At 50.1% G+C, this 12697-nt stretch overlaps 1 protein-coding gene across 1 annotated transcript in view; it reads left to right on the forward strand.

The window, feature by feature from the left end:
• Positions 1-7284: 7284 nt before the first annotated feature.
• The window catches only part of LOXL2 (lysyl oxidase like 2), an 82170-nt gene continuing 76757 nt past the window's right edge, over positions 7285-12697 (forward strand). The window contains 1 exon segment of the mRNA XM_063175350.1: positions 7285-7410. The gene's annotated coding sequence lies outside the window, so the exon portion shown is untranslated.

Below are 12697 nucleotides of genomic sequence, written 5' to 3' on the forward strand. Positions count from 1 at the left end.
TGTACCCCTGTGTCCTTTCCCTGTGTCCCTGTCCCTTTCCCATGTCCCTGTCCCATCCCTGCATCCCTGTGTCCCTGTCTCTGTGTCCCTTCCCCATGTTTCTGTCCCTTCCCTGTGTCCCTGCGTCTCTTGCCCCGTCCCTCTGTCCCTTCCCTGGGTCCCCTCCCCGAGTCCCTGTCCCACCCCTGCACCCCTGTCCCTTCCCTCTGTCCCTGTGTCCCTCCCCCATGTCCCTGTCCCTCTGTCCCTTCCCTGGATCCCCTCCCTGTGTCCCTGTCCCTGTGTCCCTTCCCTCTGTCCCTGTGTCCCCTCCCCGTGTCCGTGTCCCATCCCTGTGTCCCTGTGTCCCTTCCCCATGTTTCTGTCCCTTCCGTGGATCCCCTCCCTCGATCCTCTCCCTGTGTCCCTGTCCCATCCCTGCATCCCTGTCCCTTCCCTGTGTCCCTGTGTCCCTCCCCCATGTCCCTGTCCCTCTGTCCCTTCCCTGGATCCCCTCCCTGTGTCCTTGTCCCTTTCCCATGTCCCTGTCTCCTCCCTGTGTCCCTTCTCTCTGTCCCTTCCCTCTGTCCCTGTCTCCTCTCTCTGTGTCCCTTCCCTGTGTCCCTGTGTCCCTGTGTCCCTGTCCCTGTGTCCCCACCCGGTGTCCCTGTCCCATCCCTGCATCCCTGTCCCTTCCCTGTGTCTCTGTGTCCCTTCCCCTGTCCCTGTCCCTTCCCTGTGTCCCTGTTCCTGGGTTCCTGTCCCTCTGTCCCTTCCCTGGGCCCCCTCTCTGTGTCCCTGTCCCTTCCCTGTGTCCCTGTTCCCGTGACTCTGTCCCCTCTCTCTGTCCCTGTCCCTGTCCCGTTCCCTGCCTGGCACAGGCAATCAGCACTCCCAGGTTTCCCCTAAAGGCTGAGGAGGGATTTGGGATTTGGGATTTCCTGGGAATGTTCCTGAGCATCCTCCCCTTCCCCAGCCCGACCCTGTTCAGTTGCTGCCTCTTCTCCCTTTTCCTTGGATCAGCCTTTCCCGAGGCCTGAGGGACTGGGGGGCTCCTGAGGTGACTTCCCTGGATCCCATCCCTGGATCCAGATCCAGATCTGATCTTAGATCTGATCCCTGGATCCTGTCCCTGGATCCCACCCCTGGATCTGATCCCAGGTTCTCACCCCCAGATCCCATCCCTGGATCCCATCCCTGGGTCCTACTCCCAGATCCTGTCCCTGGATCCCACCCCTGGGTGCTACTCCCAGATCCCATTCCCAGATCTCATCCTCAGATCCCATCCCTGGATCCAGATCCAGATCTGATCATAGATCTGACCCCTGGATCCTGTCCCTGGATCCGATCCCAGGTTCCCACCCCCAGATCCCATCCCTGGATCTGATCTCTGGCTCCCATCCCCAGATCCTGTCCCTGGATCCCATCCCCAGATCCCATCCCTGGTTCCCACCCCTGGATCCCATTCTCAGATCCCATCCCCAGATGCCATTCCTGGCTCCCATCTCCAGATCCCACCCCCAGATCCCATTCTGGGATCCCATTCCTGGGATCCAGACCCCGTTCCTGGCTCTCAACCTCGGCTCCCACTCCCAGATCCCATTCCCTGGTCCTACTCCTGGGTCCCCTCCTAGATCCCATTCCCAGATTCCACTCTCGGCTCCCACCCCTGGATCCCACTCCCAGATCCCATCCCCAGATCCCACTCCCAGATCCCACCCCCAGATCCCACTCCCGGATCCCACTCCCAGATCCCACTCCCAGATCCCATTCCCAGATCCCATTCCCAGATCCCACTCCCAGATCCCATTCCCAGATCCCACTCCCGGATCCCACTCCCAGATCCCACTCCCAGATCCCATTCCCAGATCCCACTCCCAGATCCCACTCTCAGATCCCACTCCCGGATCCCACTCCCAGATCCCACTCCCAGATCCCGTTCCCGGGTCCCATTCCTGGCTCCCATCTCCAGATCCCACTCCCAGATCCCATTCCAGATCCCACTCCCAGATCCCATTCCCAGATCCCATCCCCAGATCCCACTCCCAGATCCCACTCCCAGATCCCACCCCGGCTCCCTCCGGAGCTCCCCCTGGGCCGGGCCTTTCTCCCTCTGCCGGGAATTCCTGGGCTGGGTGTCGGGAGTTTAGTTCAAGCATGGCTTAAAGAAAAAGGCCATGAAGGCATACAATTGAGAGAAAAGTAAAAGGTAGTTGTAAAGCAGTTCCAAAGCAGTTCCCAGCCTGACTTCTATAAACAATTAGACTCTCTGAGGCATCATTGTATAAACAATAAGGTTCTCAGGCAGTCTTCCCATAACAAGTGTAACACTCTCTCTGGGAAAAGATGGCACCCTGAGAACAGATGTGGAAGTTTTGGGAACCGTTCATAACACAGTGAGAACACTGGTTTTGTTTCGTGTAAACAATCAACGGTGTAGTAAAACAAAAGGTGTGGTTAGAGTTTTCTCTGTTAGCCTATCATAAACCTGTATTACAGAATATGCATGAAGTTCGTTAACACTATTATTTAAGCTGACTGATCGATCAATAAATCGAGTTCGATGCATCACAGGATGGTCGTTCTCCCCTCACTTCAACAGCTGGGATCCTGCAGGAAGGGACAGAACCCCCGATCCTCATTCCCAGATTTTCCTGGGATTCGCTGGCTCTGCCTTCCCAGCTCTGTCCCTGCTTCCAGCTGCACTTCTCCTTTTCCTTCCTAGAAATTCCCTCTCCTCGTGGTTTTTGGGGGGGAAATCTTCATTTTCCCCGTTCCATCCTCATCTGTGGTGGGAATCCATCAGGGAATGGGTGTGGGGGGATCCTTTGTGCCTCCTGCGTTTTGTCAGGAGTTTCCTGAGGGGAATTCACCTTCCAGCACCCAATTCCTTCCCTCCTGCTCATCCCTCAGGAATCCCAGGCAGGCAAGGAGCTTCAGTGCCTTGTGCTGGGATTTTCCTTCTTCCAGGAACTCCACGGGAGACCCCAGCACTGATCCAGCCTTTTCCTGAAAGGGTGGAAATAAAGGAATTCATTCATTCAAAAAGGAAGGAGGGAAAGAAAGGAAGGTTTGCTCTCTCTGGGAATGCCTGGAGCCATCCCCAAGCCCCAGCTCCTGCTGGGAGGATTTCTCTGGAATTTGGGTTTTTCCCACTCTGCCTTTGAAACCTCCCAGGGGTTTGGATAATGTGGGGCTGCCCCAGGCCAGGCGGGAATGAGCTGAGATAGTGGAAGGGTGGAAGGAGATGATTTTGTCCTTTCCCACCCAAACCATTCCATGATTCCAAGCTGGAGAAATTCCCACAGGGATTAAAAATGGAAATAGGTTTTTGGGGGGGAGATATTGATTCGTTTCTCCAGAATTTTGCGGTTCTCAACCATTGGGAGAACTTCCCACTGGATCCCTGAAAAAAGCCACGTAGCCCTAAAATTCCTGCAGGTTTTGGGATGTCCAGGATCATCTCAGCAGGGAAAAGCTTTAAATACAGAAATAATTTTGGGGGGGGGAGATATTGATTCGTTTCTCCATAATTTTGGGGTTTCTCAACCACTGGGATGTTCTGTCACCCATTGCAGGAATTTCTCATAGGATCCCTCAAAATGGCCACAAGGCCCTAAAATTCCTGCAGGTTTTGGGATTTCCGGGATCATCTCAGCAGGGAAAAGCTTTAAATACAGAAATAGCTTTTTGTGGGGAGATATTGATTCATTTCCCCACAATTTTGGGTTTTCTCAACCACTGGAATGTTCAATCACCCATTGCAGGAATTTCTCACTGGATCCCTGAAAACGGCCACAAGGCCCTAAAACTCCTGCAGGTTTTGGGATCTCCAGGATCATCTCAGCAGGGAAAAGCTTTAAATACAGAAATAATTTTTTGGGGGAGATATTGATTCGTTACTCCATAATTTTGGGGTTTCTCATCCACTGGGATCTTCAATCACCCATTGCAGGAATTTCTCACTGGATCTCTGAAAATGAACACAAGGCCCTAAAACTCCTGCAGGTTTTGGGGGATCTCCAAGATCATCTCTGCAGGGAAAAGCTTTTAGGGAGCTTTAAATACAGAAATAACTTTTTGTGGGGAGATATTGATTCATTTCTCCACAATTCTGGAGTTCTCAACCATTGGGATCTGGCTCTTCAGTCACCCATTGCAGGAATTTCTCATTGGAACCCTGAAGACGAACACAAGGCCCGAAAATTCCTGCAGGTTTTGGGATCTCCAGGATCATCTCAGCAGGGAAAAGCTTTAAATACAGAAATAGCTTTTTGTGGGGAGATATTGATTCATTTCTCCACAATTTTGGGTTTTCTCAACCACTGGAATGTTCAATCACCCGTTACAGGAATTTCTCACTGGATCCCTGAAAACGAACACAAGGCCCTAAAATTCCTGCAGGTTTTTGGGGATCTCCAGGATCATCTCAGCAGGGAAAAGCTTTTGGGGAGCTGCTCCCGGATTTGGGGAGGTCGAGTCGCCCCAGGGTGCGAACAGCGGGATGGGGAGGCAATGAGCCTTGCCAAGGAACTGCAAACGAGGGAAATTACAGCAAATGAGGGGAATTAGAGCAAATGAGGGGAATTAGAGGAGGCAGCGGCCCGTTCCCGTTCCTGGGAGCAGGGAGCATGACCGGCACTGCTCGGTCAAAGCCAGGTGTGTCCCAGGGCAGGGAAAAACCCCGGGAATGGGGCTGGGAGTGGGGCAGCGAGGGGATTCAGCTGGAACTGGGATTTGCGCGGGGTTTGGGGCGACAAACCCACGTGCAAAGTGCTGAAAATCAGGATCCACGAAGAGCATCCCGAGTTTCCCAGATCCATTATTCCCTGTGTGATTCCAGGCTGGTTCCAAATCCCTTTTTTCCTCCCCGGGTGCTTTTCCCTGGCTCTTACCCCGCTGTGGGACAGGAATTCCCTGAATCCAGGGGAGCCTCTGCTGGATTCCTGCTGGATGTTCCATCCCAAACTCTGCTGGGTTCCTGCTCGGTGTTCCATCCCAAACTCTGCTGGGTTCCTGCTGGATGTTTCATCCCAAACTCTGCTGGGTTCCTGCTCGGTGTTTCATCCCAAACTCTGCTGGGTTCCTGCTCGATGTTTCATCCCAAACTCTGCTGGGTTCCGGCCGGATGTTTCATCCCCAGCTCTCCAGTCCATCAGCTGGAATTTCTCATGGATAAAACACCCTGCCCCGTCCTGGCCTGACCCGTGCAGGCTCTGGCACGTTCCCTTCTCCACGTCCCTCATTCCAGCCTGGAATTGCTCCTGCAGCTTCTCCTGGGACAGGAGATGTCCCCAGACTGGCTCTGCTGAGGGTCAGGATCCATTTGCCAGGGTTTGTCCTTTTCCCTGAGAATTCCTGGTGCAGGGAAAGGAGCTGAGAGCTCATCCCATCACATCCCCCTCCGCTATCCCAGGTCGTTCCAAATCCCTGAGATCCCAAATCCCAGAGATCCCACAGCCCAGAGATCCCTCATTCCAAAGATCCCACATCCCAGGGATCCCAAATCCCAGAAACACAAACCCCAAGCATCCCAAATCCCAGAGATCAATCATTCCAAAGATCCCACGTCCCAGAAATCCCACATCCCAGGGATCCCACATCCCAGGGATTCTAAATCCCAGAGATCTCTCATTCCAGGGAATGTGGAGCAGCTGGAAAAGGGGATGCTGAAAGGTTAAGGGTGGGTGAATCCCAGGGAGATGCCAGCGCTGGGAATTCCAGGATTCTGCACCAGAACTCCCTGGAATTGCAGGGATTGAATCACCTCAGAGATCCCATAGCCCAGAGATCCCTCATTCCAAAGACCCCAAATCCCAGAGATCCCATAGCTCAAAGATCCCACATCCCAGAGATCCCACATCCCAGAATCACAAATCTCAAGGATCCCATAGCTCAGAGATTCCACATCCCAGAGATCTCTCATTCCAAAGATCCCTCATTCCAGGGAATGTGGAGCAGCTGGAAAAGGGTTAAAGGTGGCTGAACCCAGGGAGATGAAAACGCTGGGAATTCCAGGGAATGTGGGGCAGCTGGAAAGGGGATGCTGCAGGGTTAAGGGTGGGTGAATCCCAGGGAGATGCCAGCGCTGGGAATTCCAGGATTCTGCACCAGAACCCCCTGGAATCGCAGGGATTGAATCACCTCAGAGATCCCATAGCCCAGAGATCCCTCATTCCAAAGATCCCACATCCCAAGGATCCCAAATCCCAAGGATCCCAGAGCTCAGGATCACATAGCTCAGATATCCCACATCCCAGGAATCCCATATCCCAGAATCACAGATCCCAAGGATCTCATGTCCCAGGGAACCCAAATCCCAGAGATCCCTCATTCCAGGGAATGTGGAGCAGCTGGAAAAGGGTTAAAGGTGGGAGAATCCAGGAATTCCAGGGAATGTGGAGCAGCTGGGAAAAAGGGATGCTGATCAAAGGTGAGGGAATCCAGGGAGATGCCAGCACTGGGAATTCCAGGATTCTGCGCCAGAACCCCCTGGAATTGCAGGGACTGAATCACCTCAGAGATCCCATAGCCCAGAGATCCCTCATTCCAAAGACCCCAAATCCCAGGGATCCCATAGCTCAAAGATCCCACATCCCAGAATCACAAATCCGAAGGATCTCACATCCCAGAGATCCCAAATCCCAGAGATCTCTCGTTCCAAAGATCCCTCATTATAGGGAACGTGGAGCGGCTGGGAAAGGGCTGAAGGTATGGAAATCCAGGAATTCCAGGGAATGTGGAGCAGCTGAAAAGGGGATGCTGCAGGATTAAGGGTGGGTGAACCCCGGGAGATGCCAGCACTGGGAATCCCAGGATTCTGCTCCAGAACCCCCTGGAATTGCAGGGATTGAATCACATCAGAGATCCCATAGCCCAGAGATCCCTCATTCCAAAGATCCCAAATCCCAGGGATCACAAATCCCAGAGATCCCACATCCCAGGATCCCAAATCCCAGAAATCCCTCATTCCAGGGAATGTGGAGCAGCTGGAAAAGGGTTAAGTGTGGGTGAACCCCGGGAGATGCCAGCGCTGGGAATTCCAGGATTCTGCTCCAGAACCCCCTGGAATCGCAGGGACTGAATCACCTCAGAGTCCTTAAACATTAAAATTTCACAGCGAGTGCCGGGATAACTCCCGGGATTCATCCCCTGGCTACCCCCGGGTGACAAACCCACGCTCCACACCCTTTTTGTTTATTTAATTTTTATTTTTTTTTGGGCAGCTCCGCCGCCCCCCCGGGCGGGCCCAGCCGGGAGGAGCGCTGAGCTCACGGCTCGGGGAGGGGTTTGCGAGCGAATCCCGTGAAATTGGGCAGGAAGCGGCGGCTCTGCCGCACATTCCCTGCCTGCAGCAGCGTTTCACAGCGCTCAGAAAAACCTGGGCGAGCCTGGGCTGAGCCGCCCCCAGCACCGGCACCGCCAATCCAGGTAAATCCGGGGCTGCGAGCCGCGTTTGGGCTTTATTGCCGCAAAAAAATTCAATGATTTCAACATTTCCAAACCTTTCTTTCTTCCCGGCTGAAAGTTTCATTTCCCTCCTTCTCTCCGAGTGTGTTTTTCTCCCTCTCCCATCGTCGTAAGAGACTGGAGGGGGGGAAAATTTATGTATCTCCTAATTCTAAATGAATTCTCCTAAATGAATTCTCCTAAATTAATTTTCCTAAGTTAATTCTCCTAATCCCGAGTTTGGGGGGGATTCTTCTCCCCGCATTTAGCCGGGCTGCGATGCCGAGGAGTTTCGGTGTCACTTCTTCAACAAGTCCTGGCCGAGCTGGAGATTTCATCCCTTTTTTTGCTCCCAGCCATTCCCGACCGGAATAAAAGGCGAGTTGGAAGCTGGGCAATGGCTGAGCTGGGATTTTGGTAAAATATCCCGAATTTCCAGCAGAAAAACCATCAGCGTTGGGTAAATCGAGGGGGATTTGGGGTTCTCCTCTCTGGATAATTCCCGGTTTGTTTCCAGAGGGAAAACTCAGATGTTTGGCAGAAGGTGCTAAATATGTCCTTAATTAAGGATTTTTTTGTTTTTCCTGCTGTCACTGCTGGGGATCCTCTGAGCCTCCCAGCAGCTCCTTGAAAATCGCTTTATCCTGGTGATTTTTTGGGATTACTTGGGGATATCCACCCGGAGAAACGTGGGATGTTCAACCCGAGCAGGGCTGAGCTCACCAATAATTTGGGATTAATATTTCCTTCCTCGTGAGTTTTTTGTTGTTAATTGGATAAGAGATCTAAGCTCAGATAATTCAGAAATTAGAGAGGAAGATCCAAGTTTGGATATCTGGGAGTGCAGCAGGAAAACAATTCATCATCCCCACAATCAGCCCGTAAAGGTGACAGCGCAGTGCTTCCAAGTTTTCCTGGACAAAGCCCGAAAATCGGGGATTTAGGGCTCCTCTTTCCCAGTTTTCTCTGCATTGAGCCACCCACGGTGGTGGAATTTCCTCGGCTGGGGAGTGGGGAGCAATTAAAATAATATTAAATGAAATAAAATGTGAATTGCTGGGATATCCGAGTGCTCACCTTGGAGTGGTGCTGGGTGCTCCGGGAGGGAATTCCGATAATACCCCCGGGCAGGAGGAGGTTGGGAAACATCCCCGAAAATGGGATTTTAAATGAAATTTAACCCTTGAATCGGGCGGTGCTGGGGTCAGAATTCCTCTGCAGCCCGAGCCAGCAGAGCTTTGGGGGTGCAGAAATGAGAATTTGAGGGGGAAAAGCCCCGGGGATGGCAGAGTTGGGTGATGGAGCCCAGGACGAGGATCCTGGGGGGATTTAATGGGAAATCTGGAATTTCACTGCTCACACAGGCTGAGACCCCAAAATGGACCCAGACATGAGGTTTTATATCCATAATTTGGGTTATAAATCTGGGGTTTTATATGCATAATTTGACTCTTTCCTGTCCCTGTGCTGCATTCTGCTTTCCTTTCTGTTAAGGAAATTATATTAATTAATATAATAATGAATATCATTTATATTCAATAATTAATATAATTTCTATTCATTTTTCCCTTTTATTCCTTCCCCTCCTGAGCACTTCCAGAGCTTTCCTGGTGAGGTTTCAAACCAGAGCTCCCAGTTTGGGGCACTGTGATGAGCCCCAGATTTTGCCAGAATTGGGATTAAATGCATGAGACATTAATTCTTGTTTGGACTTGGATGTTTATTAGTTCTTATTTACATTATATTTCCTTAGATGTTTATTAATTCTTATTTACATTATGTTTCCTTAGATGTCTAATTGTTCTTATTCATATTTACTTAGATGTTTATTGGTTCTTATTCACATTATACTTCCTTAGATGTTTATTTAGTTCTTATTTATATTACAGCTGTGAGTTTTACAGCACTTTAACAAACTAAAATATTGAGCCTCATCTCTCTCTCTCCAAAGCTTGTTAAGGATAAATTGTCCAATTAAGAAATGACACTGTAGTTATTTTTACTTTTAACTTGTGGCCTGCAGTGTGGACTTTTTTTATCCATTTACACAAAACCACTTAAACTCATGAAGGAGGTGAAGAGGGACCAGCCTCTGCCCTAAAACCTCTATCTTGATTTATATTTATACATTTATTTATATTTACATTTGTAGTTATGTTTGTATTTTGTAGCTATATACTTTAATTTTGTGTGCATATTTATATTTTATATAGATAAATATATATACACAAAAAATATATATATAATAGAATGTATTACTATATTGTAATACTTTAAATTCCAGGTTTTCCCCCTGTGATGTCACACACCTCTATCCAAACTCCACACCCACAATCCCAGTTCCATCATTCCATTTTGGAAGATTTCCCCCACAGCCTCAGGTCAAATGCAGAGTTCTCCTGGGGGTCAGTGCCTGACAGACAGACAGACAGACAAAGCCTTTTTGGACACCCTCAGGGCCCTTTTTTGGGTGCCTTCAGGGCTTTTTTTGGCACTTTTCAGGCCCTTTTTGGACACTCTCTGAGCCCTTTATTTTGACACCTTCCAAGCCCTTTCTCTGGGCCCTTTTTTACCACTTTCTGAGCCCTTTTTTGCCACCCTCAGGGCCCTTTTGGGACACTCTCTGGGCCCTATTTTGACCCTTTCAGGGCCCGTTTTTGACTCATTCAGAGCCTTTTTTTGATGCTCTAAGGGCCCTTTTTTTTACCACTTTCTGAGCCCTTTTTTGCCACCCTCAGGGCCTTTCTTGGACACCTTCAGGGCTCTTTTGGGACACCCTCAGGGCCCTTTTTTGACACTTCTGGGGCCCTTTTTTGATGCTTTTTGAGCCCATTTTTTGCCACCCTCAGGGCCCTTTTGGGACACTCTCTGGACCATTTTTTTGGCACTTTCTGAGTCCTTTTTAGGCACTCTCTGAGACCTTTTTGACCCCTTCAGGGCCCTTTTTTTGGACACCCTCAGGGCCCTTATTGGACCCTCTCTGGCCCCTTTTTGGACACTTCCAAGCCCTTTTTGGACACCCTCAGGGCCCTTTTTTGTCACTTCCAGGCCCTTTTGTTGCGACTCTCAGAGCCCTTTTTTGGACCCTCTCTGGGCCCTTTTTTGCCACCTTTAGGGCCCTTTTTTGATGCCTTCAGGGCTCTTTTTGGCACTTTCAGGGCCCTTTATGGACACTTTCTGAGCCCTTTTTTTGCCACTTTCAGGGCCCTTTTTGGGACTCTTTCAGGGTCCTTTTTTGACACTTTTGAGCCCTTTTTTGCCGCTTTCGGGCCTCGTTTTTGGACACTCTCAGGGCCCTTTATTGACATTCAGGGCCCTTTTTTTTAAGCTTTCTGAGCCCTTTTTGTGACTCTCAGGGCCCTTTTTTTACATTTCTAGGGCTCTTTTTTGCCACCCTCAGGGCCTTTTTTTGATGCCTTCAAGGCTTTTTTGTCACTTTCCAGGCCCTTTTTGGACACTCTCAGGGCTCTTTTTTGACGCTTTTTGAGCCCTTTTTTGCCACTTTCAGGGCCCTTTTTTGGACACCATTAGGGCCCTTTTCTGACACTTCCAGGGCCCTTTTAAAACACCTTCAGAGCCCTTTTTTTTGATGCTTTCTGAGCCATTTTTTGCCGCTCTTAGGGCCCTTTTTTGATGCCTTCAGGGCTCTTTTTTGGCACTTTCAGGGCCTTTTTTTTTGACATTTTCCAAGCCCTTTTTGGACACCCTCAGGGCCCTTTTTTGATGCTCTCAGGGACCTTTTTGGACATTTCCAGGGTCCTTTATTGACACTCAGGGCCCTTTTTTTTCAATGCTTTCTGAGCCTTTTTTAGACACTCTCTGTGCTCTTTTTTGGCATTTTCTGAGCCCTTTTTTGGCATCTTCAGGGCTCTTTTTTGACACCTTTTGGACACTTTCAGAACCCTTTTTTGCCCCTTTTAGGGCTCTTTTTTGGCCCCTTCAGAGCCCTTTTTCGACACTTCCCAGTCCCTTTTTGGACACTCTCAGGGCCCTTTTCTGACACCTTCAGGGCCCTTTATTGACAGTCAGAACTCTTTTTTTTTTGACACCTTCAGGGCCTTTTTTTGCCACTTTCTGTCCCACATTTCCCATTCCCATCCCCACAAACGCCCTGGGAGGAGGAAAAGTTCCACTCCTAATCCAGGGTGGAAATTTGTTATTCCAAGGGGGATTTCCCAGCAATAACAAGAGCCTGGTTTGGAGCCTGGCTGTCCCCTGCTGGATTAGGGAGATTAATTAAAACACCATCACCCAGAGGGTCAGGAGTGATCCCCTCCTCCTTGGAGAACTCCAGATCCACCTGGAAATCCTCTCCATGGAAATTTGGGCTGAGCTCTGCTCCTTCAGCTCACTCAGGATCCCTCTCTGGGGTCAATTTTCCCCTTTAGATGAATTTTTGGTGTTTGATTTAAGTGGTTTCTGCTGTGTGGAGATAAAAAAATAAAGACCAAAAGATCAGGAGAGCTTAGAACGTGACAGAGATTCTGGTTTTGAAATCTGGGAATGTAGCAGGAAAACTTTTCCTCTTCTCTGTGAGGAGAAATTTATCTATCAGGAAAAATTTATTGCTGTAAAGAGATATTTATTTCTACATTTATTTATATAAAGATGTATTTATAAGGATATCTTTATGAGGATATATTGATGTTTATAAAGATAAATGCCCTAAAATTTGCAAGGACAGGGGAATTTTTCTGGGGAATAACACCCAAATCCACTGCCAGACCTTTCCTGAAGGGGCAGCTCCCAAATCCAGGCCGTGGCCTCTTCCCAGATCTCCTCCAATTCCATTCAATTTAAATTTTAGCCCCTAAGTGCATCCCAGGAGGCTCAAAAACTCTTCTGGGCAGAGAGGGATGTGTGGAGCATCTTCTGTCGATGGCACAGCTGGATCCAGCTGTTTCACCTGCAGCTCCCTGATGTCCTGCCTGGTGTGGGGGAAGGAGCAGGAGTGGAGATGTGGATTTGACACTTCCAGGGTCCAGGGCCAGCCCTGTCCCGGCTGCTCCAAGGAATTCCTGGAAATGAGAACCAGGAATTTCCAGGGCATGAACTGCAGTGCTGGGGAAAGGGGGTGGGTTCCAACTGAAAGGGGGAAATTCGAGAAGGAATTCATGCCTGGGAGGGGCTGGGATGGAATTCCCAGAGCAGCTGTGGCTGCCCCTGGATCCCTGGAAGTGCCCAAGGCCAGCCTGGATCACCCTGGGGTGGTGGGAGGTTCCCTGCCCATGGCAGGGGTGGCACTGGATGGGATTTAAGGTCCCTTGCA

The sequence above is a fragment of the Melospiza melodia genome, chromosome 23 (genome assembly GCF_035770615.1).
Source record: "Melospiza melodia melodia isolate bMelMel2 chromosome 23, bMelMel2.pri, whole genome shotgun sequence".
Lineage (NCBI taxonomy): Eukaryota > Metazoa > Chordata > Aves > Passeriformes > Passerellidae > Melospiza > Melospiza melodia.